This window comes from Folsomia candida, unplaced genomic scaffold (assembly GCF_002217175.1).
Source record: "Folsomia candida strain VU population unplaced genomic scaffold, ASM221717v1 Fcan01_Sc040, whole genome shotgun sequence".
Lineage (NCBI taxonomy): Eukaryota > Metazoa > Arthropoda > Collembola > Entomobryomorpha > Isotomidae > Folsomia > Folsomia candida.
In genome coordinates this window covers 9,061-19,022 of record NW_019091232.1, presented here as the reverse complement: position 1 = coordinate 19,022, position 9,962 = coordinate 9,061, and the positions used below count along the sequence as shown (strand labels likewise).

The window sequence follows — 9,962 nt, the reverse complement described above, 5'->3', positions numbered from 1 at the left end:
GTTTTTGCAGAGTCATATACGTGTGCATTTTGGTAATGATTTGGTAATGATTTTATTTAGTGTACCACCTGTAAATTTCACATCTTCAAATATCTTACGCACTTTAAGAAAGATCACATTTTTGTAAATGGCTTACAAATCACACACTTTTTTGCTTTAATGAAAATAAATAAATGCCTCATTTTGAATATAGCAAAAATTCTGTGACTATTCATTACAAAATTGGTCTTAGGATGGAAAATTTTTGTAATATTGGGCAAAAATGGTATGCCATAAATGAGAAAATCGCACACTTTGAGACTACAACGTATCACATATGGATAGACCAAAACTACATGAATTAATCTTAAATAATCTTAAATACTCTAAACAAGGATCACATTTTTTAAATATTTTTTCTAGCATGAAAATAAATTCTTGATTTCAATCATGCCGTAAATTCTTGGGTTATATATTATAACATTTTTAAATCCGGACAAACAAGGCCATAAATTTCTGGAAGCAATCTTACCGTTTTCATTACCATGCAGAAGATCCATCATGCATTTATCTTAAATATTTTTAATTCTTTTAAACACTGCCCACATTTTATAAATGGTTTCCAAAGTACGCATTTTTAACCGGCATGAAAACATGGATGGGTAAACGATTCCTTTTGACTGTGACATAAATTCTGTGACTTCCATTATAAGATTGGCCTTATCGTGCGTGGTGCATTTTTTAATACTGGACAAATTTGGCGTGCCATAAGTTTCCTGGTACAAGTATAAATGCAACCCTACCGTTTTATTTCATTACCATGTAAAATAGGAGACAATAATCTTACTATATTTTTGTCAGAAATCGGGATGACTGACTTGGGAATGACAAGTGAATTTTTGACATTTTGTTTCATGGCTAATTTATACTCGTCATTTTAGCGTCATTTTGATTTCACTTTCACGATCAACTCAATTTATACTTTTTCAGTTTCATTTTGCTTTCATGAAAAATTAACGCCATGTCAACAGCAAAATGATTACAATTTATAGTTGCGTTCATTTCAGTTGGCTTTCATTTTGGTTTCATTTTCACGCCGTTTTCCAAAGTTGAAAGCCATTCAACTTTTGGAAAATGAAAATGGCGTTAATTTATTTATAATCAATTGTAACTATGGTTGCACTATATCAGGCTGCATTGTAGGGTTTGCATATTGTACTTTTACTTGTTACGTCCTGTATCCTAGGTTTTATTTTGTGACATGTTAAATATTTTTGTTTTATTTTGCTTTTCTGAACCGTAGTTTAGGGCAACAATTTGGATTCCTTCCAAATTCGGGATTTTAATTTATAGTTGCTGTGAAAGCAGAATGAAATGATCGGAAAATTAATATTTCATGAATTTCTGTGAAAAAGTATAAATTACAAAAGATGAAAATGACGCGAAAGCTATAGTGAAATTAAAACTAAATGAAAATGAAATGACGAGTATAAACACGGGGTTACAAATCATGCATTTTTTTACCGGTACGAAAATAAACGCGTCATTTTGACTATGGCATAAATTCTGTGAATATCTTATATTATAAGCTGGAAATGTCTTTTGGCAACGGAAGTGAAAGTGATTTTCCGTGACGGAAGTGAAAGTGGAAGAAAGTTTCATTTCCCTTGCTAACACACATTTCCAGCAAATAATATAGATACGATAAAAAAATAATTCGGTGGAATTAATTATGAACAATCGTACTTAATTTTCATGAAATCAACTAAGCCGGCGGGAGACGGCTTATACGCTAGTTTATTAGAAAATTGACTTATGATGGCATTTTCTAAATACCGATAAATGGGAATGCCATAAATTGGAAAATCGCTGAGTTTGAAACTTTGATGCATTACACATTAATCTATAGATAGACAAAAGATGCATGGATTCATCTTCAATATTTTAAATGATTCAACAAAACTCACATTTTGTAAATGGCTTAGGAATCATGCAGTTCTTACCGGTATGCAAATGTGTATAGGTAAATGCTTCATTTTAAGTGTGACATACTATTGCTTTCAGACTCTCCATACACCCAAAAGAGCTTTGGATCAAGCAAGTCCGACGTCGAAAAAGGCGTCCAGGCACGACGTCCAAAATTAATGTGCCGAGCCGAATTATCCTATTATTTAACACCAGTTTATTTATTTTTAATTATTCAATTCGTGGCAAGAATTGGGTAGTTGAGTGACTTCTACGCCAAAATAAAATAAACTGGTGTTAAATAATAGGATAATTCGGCTTGGCGGCTAATATAATTCTTGGACGTCGTGCCTGGACGCCTTTTTCGACGTCGGACTTGCTTGATCCAAAGCTCTTTTGGGTGTATGGAGAGTCTGAAAGCAATAGTATGTCACACTTAAAATGAAGCATTTACCTATACACATTTGCATACCGGTAAGAACTGCATGATTCCTAAGCCATTTACAAAATGTGAGTTTTTGTTTGAATCATTTAAAATATTGAAGATGAATCCATGCATCTTTTGTCTATCTATAGATTAATGTGTAATGCATCAAAGTTTCAAACTCAGCGATTTTCCAATTTATGGCATTCCCTATTTATCCGGTATTTAGAAAATGCCATCATAAGTCCAATTTTCTAATAAACTAGCGTATAAGCCCGTCTCCCGCCGGGCTTAGTTGATTTTCATGAAAATTAAGTACGATTGTTCATAATTAATTCCACCGAATTATTTTTTTTATCGTATCTATATTATTTGCTGGAAATGTGTGTTAGCAAGGGAAATGAAACTTTCTCCACTTTCACTTCCGTCACGGAAAATCACTTTCACTTCCGTTGCCAAAAGACATTTCCAGCTTATAATATAAGATATTCACAGAATTTATGCCATAGTCAAAATGACGCGTTTATTTTCGTACCGGTAAAAAAATGCATGATTTGTAACCCCGTGTTTATACTCGTCATTTCATTTTCATTTAGTTTTAATTTCACTATAGCTTTCGCGTCATTTTCATCTTTGTAATTTATACTTTTTCACAGAAATTCATGAAATATTAATTTTCCGATCATTTCATTCTGCTTTCACAGCAACTATAAATTAAAATCCCGAATTTGGAAGGAATCCAAATTGTTGCCCTAAACTACGGTTCAGAAAAGCAAAATAAAACAAAAATATTTAACATGTCACAAAATAAAACCTAGGATACAGGACGTAACAAGTAAAAGTACAATATGCAAACCCTACAATGCAGCCTGATATAGTGCAACCATAGTTACAATTGATTATAAATAAATTAACGCCATTTTCATTTTCCAAAAGTTGAATGGCTTTCACTTTGGAAAACGGCGTGAAAATGAAACCAAAATGAAAGCCAACTGAAATGAACGCAACTATAAATTGTAATCATTTTGCTGTTGACATGGCGTTAATTTTTCATGAAAGCAAAATGAAACTGAAAAAGTATAAATTGAGTTGATCGTGAAAGTGAAATCAAAATGACGCTAAAATGACGAGTATAAATTAGCCATGAAACAAAATGTCAAAAATTCACTTGTCATTCCCAAGTCAGTCATCCCGATTTCTGACAAAAATATAGTAAGATTATTGTCTCCTATTTTACATGGTAATGAAATGAAAACGGTAGGGTTGCATTTATACTTGTACCCAGGAAACTTATGGCACGCCAAATTTGTCCAGTATTAAAAAATGCACCACGCCACGATAAGGCCAATCTTATAATGGAAGTCACAGAATTTATGTCACAGTCAAAAGGAATCGTTTACCCATCCATGTTTTCATGCCGGTTAAAAATGCGTACTTTGGAAACCATTTATAAAATGTGGGCAGTGTTTAAAAGAATTAAAAATATTTTAAGATGAAATGCATGATGGATCTTCTGCATGGTAATGAAAACGGTAAGATTGCTTCCAGAAATTTATGGCCTTGTTTGTCCGGTATTTAAAAATGTTATAATATATAACCCAAGAATTTACGGCATGATTGAAATCAAGAATTTATTTTCATGCTAGAAAAAATATTTAAAAAATGTGATCCTTGTTTAGAGTATTTAAGATTATTTAAGATTAATTCATGTAGTTTTGGTCTATCCATATGTGATACGTTGTAGTCTCAAAGTGTGCGATTTTCTCATTTATGGCATACCATTTTTGCCCAATATTACAAAAATTTTCCATCCTAAGACCAATTTTGTAATGAATAGTCACAGAATTTTTGCTATATTCAAAATGAGGCATTTATTTATTTTCATTAAAGCAAAAAAGTGTGTGATTTGTAAGCCATTTACAAAAATGTGATCTTTCTTAAAGTGCGTAAGATATTTGAAGATGTGAAATTTACAGGTGGTACACTAAATAAAATCATTACCAAATCATTACCAAAATGCACACGTATATGACTCTGCAAAAACGGTAATAATAACCACCGGCTGGTAAAGAAATTGATTGAACCCGAAGTGGTAATAAAGAACACCTTTAGGGATAAAATCAATACCGTGATGTATGACAGATGTACTACAATATGTAGTAAAATGTCTACCGCCTGGTAATAAACCATACCACTTTGTACACGGCGTGCTACTCATACCGGTATTAATGCTTTTTATATGTATACCCCATTATTACCAAATGTTGTGCAGATTTCCACCGAAAATAATACATTTATTTATTTCTTTACAATAATCTTTCAATCAATTATATTTATTGTAAAATCATTTTGAAACATATGTACTTACATGATTATAAAATTTAAGTATAATGCAAACTATGGTTTTTGACACTCGTCTGTCCCCCTTCAAATTCCGATGAATCTCCAGTCGATTTTGGATGAGCCCACACCGGTTGACGTCTTGCAGAAAAATCTCTGTTCTGATTTCCAACTCAAATTTTGCTTCACTGAAAAAAATAAACATAACATTATTATTTACTCGTTCCTATTAAGATGGTGGTCGTGCTCGATCACCATCTTCAAGGCACCTACATATGATAATTTGATACTTACCTGTTTCCAAAAATTCTATATAATTTCCAGAAGTTTTTATCACTTTCTTCCACGGGCAGAATAGGATTAATTTCGCCATTTTGACTTGAGTTGAGCTGAGCAGAAACTAAAACTGAAAAATGCGCCACTGTGTAGCGTCTCACAATCCATACCAAATGTATTAAAATTCTTACCACTATGGTAATAAACCACACCAAAATGTAGATCTCGTCAGCACCACAACTTGTAGTGCACTTGATTAAAATTATGGTAAAGAATGTTATCTAAATTTGAAGGATATAATTACCAGCTCGTAGGAATTTATTACCAAAATTATAAAGATAACTTAAAATATTGTGGTGGAAGGCCAGTTACCCGGTTGGTATTGATACGGTAATAATCCGGTATAATTTTTGTAGGACGCGTCATTACCAAGAGCTCGGTAAAGACGCTTATTAGGAATTATTTACCAAGTTGCTAAGAGTGTACGGTAATGAAATCGGTACGGTTGCGTTTATTTGTTCCCAGAGAATTTAGGCATTTATGCCATTTATGGCATTTATGCCATTTATGGCATTTATGCCATTTATGGCATTTATGCCATTTATACCCTCTTTGTCCAGTATTTAAAAATACGCCACTCCACGATAAGGACAATGTTATAATTAAGAATTTGAGAATTTATGTCAGACTCAAAATGAGGCATAATATTTGCTCGCATGTAAAAAAATGTATGACTTGTAAGCCATGTACAAAATGTGGAATTTAAATTTTTATAATATGAGCTGAACTAAGATGGGATGCATTTTCATCGGTTAATTTGTGACGAATATTTTGAAACCATAATCCCAAGCAACAAAATTCATTTCAAAACAGACAAAAATTAATGAAAAACGCAAGTTTGAAATCAATTTACAAACAGTGGGAGATATTTGATTAAAGAATTTTAAGATAAATACGGGAAACTTTCTGTAAATATTTTAATGAAAACCGGTACGGAAGGGTATTCCGTCTCCGGGTTTTACTGGGTCGAATACTAATCGCAAGTCGGGCATTCTCGCATTTATTGCATGCCTGTTTGTCCTGTTTTTTTAATATTAAATATTCCAAGCCAGAATTTTATAAATTTTATTTTTAATAAATTTTTATTTTTTATTTAAATTTATTTTCAATTTTAAGACAAAATCAATATCATAATAATTACTCACAGAATTTACGTACGCCAAAGTCAAAATGAGGCATTTAAATATTTTCATCCTGGTAAAGAGTGTATGATCTGTAAGCCATTTACAAAATGTAGACTCTGATTAAAGGGTTCAAAGTATTTTAAGATGAAATGTCAGTTTTTGATTTTGGTATAGGTACATTAAATCCTGGAATGCGTCACAGTGTCAAATTAATTAGCTCTTTGGGCCGCGATATTCGCATTGGTGGCATGTCCAATATTTTAAAATGTTTCATAATAAATAACTCTTGTAATAAAAATAGTCAAAGAATTCTCGCCCCATTTTAAAATGAGACGTTTATGTACACATGACACCACAACCACCAATTTTTTTCAATTTAAATAAAATTCTCATCACCGAAAAATTCAAAAATGCCAAACTTGTGTCAAAATGGCTAATATAAATTAGCATTTATTAACACGTCAAAAATGCAAGATTTGAATGCCATTTACAAATTATTGAATTTGTTTTTAATTAGCAAAGTAATTCAAGATAATTCCGGCATCCGAAGTTCGGGTAAAATGCACCTTCACTATTTTGAAACAACTACCACCACCAAGTTATCTTACACAAATAAAATAAAATTCCCATCACCAAAAATCCCACAATTTCAAAAAATTTTAAAAAAATTTAAATTTTCCATAACGGAATTAATAATACGAATAAGATAAATTTAAATAAATAAATCAAATAAATAAAAATTTAAATAAATCGAGACGAATTTTGACGCTCTTATCTTTACCACTAGTCCGACTTATCGTAAGTCTCCGCTTTCTTTTAGTTCCACCCAGATTATTCGGGGCTGGACCCCCTCATCCTAAATTAACCCGGGGATGGGTCGGCACACCCACGACGAACGGAGATTAGCTCGTCTGAACCACGCGGCGATGATTATTTCCGTCATAACTGAACTTTTTACTCGTTTTCGTCGTCGTGGCGTTATCCACGTCGAAATTTGCATCGGTCTCCTTCTTCGTGGCCGCAGCGGCGGCCGATTTGTCTCGCGCTTTGCCTCTCATAATGTCAAAAACCTACTCCAAGCAACTTTGTGGGGCCTTTTAAGATGGCATTAATGGCATCTTGGTAGTTAATGGTAACACATTTGGGTGGAAATGACCCCCACCGGCCAACCACTTGACCGATCATGCTCATCTCCGAACTCATCCTTACTTTTTTTTAACCGAAGATGAAGCATGCAAAATTTCAACTCGATAGCTTTTGCTTAAAGAGAGTGATCGTGCCTACAGACGGACGGACAGACAGACATCTTGACAAATCTATAAGGCCATCTTAAAAGGCCTAAAACGGTGGAAACGACCTCCTCCGCAATGCCGAAGGGGGCAACGGCTCGCACCACGGTCACGATGCGTAAATTTATCAGAGTTGATCAAAATTCAGTATTTTGAGCTCCGTCCTTCCCAGAGTTTGGAATTCCGGAGCTGTTACACCCATAAAAAGGCGAGAATTTATGTCATGTAGAAAATGAGGTACTTATTTTCATGTCAGTAAAGAGGTCTACTAACGAGTTATGCAAAAATGTAAGATTTGTAAGCTGTTTACAAAATGTTTTATTTGTTACAGTACGTAATTACAATTTTGTAAGATTAGTCTTTGCAAGTTTCATCTGAATCTGAGGCCATGGCCTGTGATGTCTTCCATACGGAATTATGCGCATTTATGACATGTCCAGTTCATCCGGTATTTAAAATTTTGCCACTCAATCATAATAAATGGACAATGTTATGTTAAATAATTTAAGAATTTATGTCATACTCGAAATGAGGTATTTACATATTTTCAATATTTTTATGCTGGGAAAAAATGTAAGATTTGTACGCCTTTTACAAAATTCGAGCTTAGCATTGAATTCATTTAAAGTTTTTAAGATGCGAAATGTAACCGGTAGTAACTACAATCATCATATTACCCGTTCAAAATTTCAGTTTTCATTCAATAGTCACTCACTGTAAATAAAGTTGAGTAAAATTGCCACCAAAGCAACTATTGAGCAAAATTTACTCTGACAAAGGTAAAATTTACTCAAGGCTGAGCAAAAATCTTTCAAGCTTGAGTAAATTTTACCTTTCTCAGGGTAAATTTTACTCAATAGTTGCTTTGGTGGAAATTTCACTCAAAATTGAGCAAATTTTAATAAAAATTATTTAGAGTGCTGATTACGATTTCTGACTGAAGATTTTCGTTCACATTCCGTCATTTTCGTTCAAACTCATTTCATTTCACTTCATCGGACTTCATTTCTTACTTCTCCCCATGTATTAAGCATAGGGTGAAAAATGAAGGAGTTAAAAATCCTTTCATTCACAGTAATTCATCTGAAATAACGAAATCCTTCGGTCATTTTCATTCAAATGACAGGAAATTTATTATCATTCACTACCATTCACCATCATAATCATTCATATGAATCAAATTGAACAGGTACAATTGTAGTGAAATCCTACGGTTGTATTTACTTGCCCCCATGGAGTTTAGACATTTTTGGCATGCTTTATTTATAATTTTTGCCCGACATGAAAATACGATTTTCATGTCGGGCAAAAATGTATGATTTGTAACCCATATATAGAATAAGGACTTGGCGTGTTGAAAGTAAGACATGTTGAGAAATATTTTCAAATCACCGAGTTTTAAGCAAGTAAATTAACATCTATGCAGATTATTATTGTGACAAAATTTTGAAAAATTTTGAAATGAATTTTCCAGTGGTGACGAATCGAAATTATGACGCTTATATAAGTCCGCAATTTATCTCAATATCTCAACGGACTCGGGGCTTATCGTCCCATAAGGGCAATGTTCTAATAAATTGCATACAGTGGCCACGGAAGCGTGGGTGGGGACCGAGGGACAATGTCCTCACGGTTGTTCGATGTCCTCATCATCTGCCCATGCTAAATAAACCCCTCCCTCCCCTATCCTACGATGTTAACGTCCCCTCAGCTTCCGTGGCAACTGTTTGCATATTTATTTTTGGACAAGTTAAAAATTGCAAGTAAAATGTAAGACTTGAAAGCCATTAGTAAATATGGTGTTTGTATTTAATCGTAAAAGTAGTTGAAGGTTGGTAATCCAAGAAATTGCTTTTTTTATATTTTTGACAAATACTTTACACAGATTTTACTCATTGAACATACATTCATATAGAAGATGTAGAGTAATAAGAATGCATAAGCCACATTGAGAGTCGAATTGACCAATAACCAAGGGGGACGAGGTTTTCGATCCCTCCCACCCAGCGATAGCCAATCAGAAATTTTTTTTAATTAAATAATTTTCATTGGATCTTTTTTTAATTTTCGGAGTCAGAGTTTATCAAAAATGCAGTAAATTGTATAGTTTGTACGCCGAAATCGAAAGAAATGTATATTTTTGATTGTTTAAGCAGCTGAAAAAACTGAGAGGTTATGGTGAAAAAGTCCGAAAACCTCGTCCTTGTCTGTTATTGGCTCTCAACGTGGCTTATGCAACCTGATGGAGTTGAGTCTTCTGGGTCTCCTCAATGGGTATGTTTCCCTGCTGATTTGAGTATACAAAGTTATGTGTCAACTGGAGCGACGGTGGCGCACATACCCTGTGTATTATTTAGTTGCTCGGTGAGAAGTGGTGGCGCTCGGGTGCAACACCTACCAGCGTATTATTAGTTGGTGAATGTGCATAGACGGCGCTCATAGTGTGGCTACTATCGCTCGTCCAGTACTCCTTCTAGAGAGAATAGTATAGTTCTGTGGGTCTCC

The 9,962-nt window shown here is 33.8% G+C and overlaps 1 long non-coding RNA gene across 1 annotated transcript; it reads right to left on the bottom strand.

The window, feature by feature from the left end:
* Window positions 1-4,997: 4,997 nt before the first annotated feature.
* Window positions 4,998-5,442, bottom strand: LOC118433074. Its single transcript, XR_004833168.1, has 3 exons — window positions 5,357-5,442; window positions 5,176-5,265; window positions 4,998-5,097 (listed from the first exon to the last, which is right to left on the bottom strand). It is a non-coding gene; the product is annotated as an uncharacterized LOC118433074 (long non-coding RNA).
* Window positions 5,443-9,962: the final 4,520 nt, after the last annotated feature.